Consider the following 1,047-nt stretch of genomic DNA (forward strand, 5'->3'; position numbering starts at 1 on the left):
TATTGTAGCTCGAGGCTGAATTTGTCTTTCAGTTCTTTCAGCTTGAAAAAATTCCAACCAAATTCTTACCTTTTTATTTTCCAACTGCAACTCTTTGCACATTTGATTGTATAGTTTGCTTTGACTTTTCAAGCTACCCTTTGAAATATTTTCATCTCTTTTCCTACTGTAACTCTTCACTTTTGTATTTTGGCTTCTCAATACTCTAGTGCAATTTTCAGAGTCTTTGGGGATTTTATTACTTTGTGTTATTGTTTCTCTACTTTTGTGGTTTTCATGAAAGTTTACAGAAAAGTTAGATTTTCATTCATTCATTATTGCACATTTTCCTCCCTAACTTATCATTTCTTTTTAAAAAATATTCATTCATTGTTACATAATTTCCTCCCTCCTCTTCTCTCCTCCAGTCCACTTTGCAGTGCACCCCTTATTCTGGACTAACAAATAATTCCTTATCATATATTCCTTTTAAACAGTTTTTGCCTTCATCTGTTCCAATGCAGTGTTCTTTTATTAGTTCCCCCCCTCCCCCCGCCCAACCTCCATGTCAGTCCTGTTTTATAACAGTGGTGTTATGCAGTATTTGTCCTTTTCTGTGTGAGATTTTTCACTGAGCATAATATTCTCTAGCATCACCCAGGTGTGTAATGTTTTTATTAGTTCCTTATTTTTCAATGCTGCATAGTATTCCACTGTGTGGGTGTACCGCCATTTTTCTTTCTATTCATTTGTCGATCCAAGCACAATAAAAAATCTACAACCAGGACATGACAAAATAGATGAATGGCCACCAGATACTCCACTGGAGAAGGAGGGGCAATCTCTTCCCGTACCAGTTAGATCTAATTCAATAGTACACACACCCACATAAATAAAAAAATAAAAAATAAAAAAATAATTTTAAAATTTAAAAAAAATAGATGAATGTAACCTTCTAAAATAAAATTTCAGTGCACATCAAGAATCTTCTACAACAAGATAAAAAAGGAAACTCACAAACTTGGAAAAATATTTGGTAATGACACATCTGATAAGGGATTTATATCT

This window comes from Elephantulus edwardii, unplaced genomic scaffold (assembly GCF_000299155.1).
Source record: "Elephantulus edwardii isolate Elephantulus edwardi_28Jun2011 unplaced genomic scaffold, EleEdw1.0 scaffold00070, whole genome shotgun sequence".
In the NCBI taxonomy this organism is placed as follows: domain Eukaryota; kingdom Metazoa; phylum Chordata; class Mammalia; order Macroscelidea; family Macroscelididae; genus Elephantulus; species Elephantulus edwardii.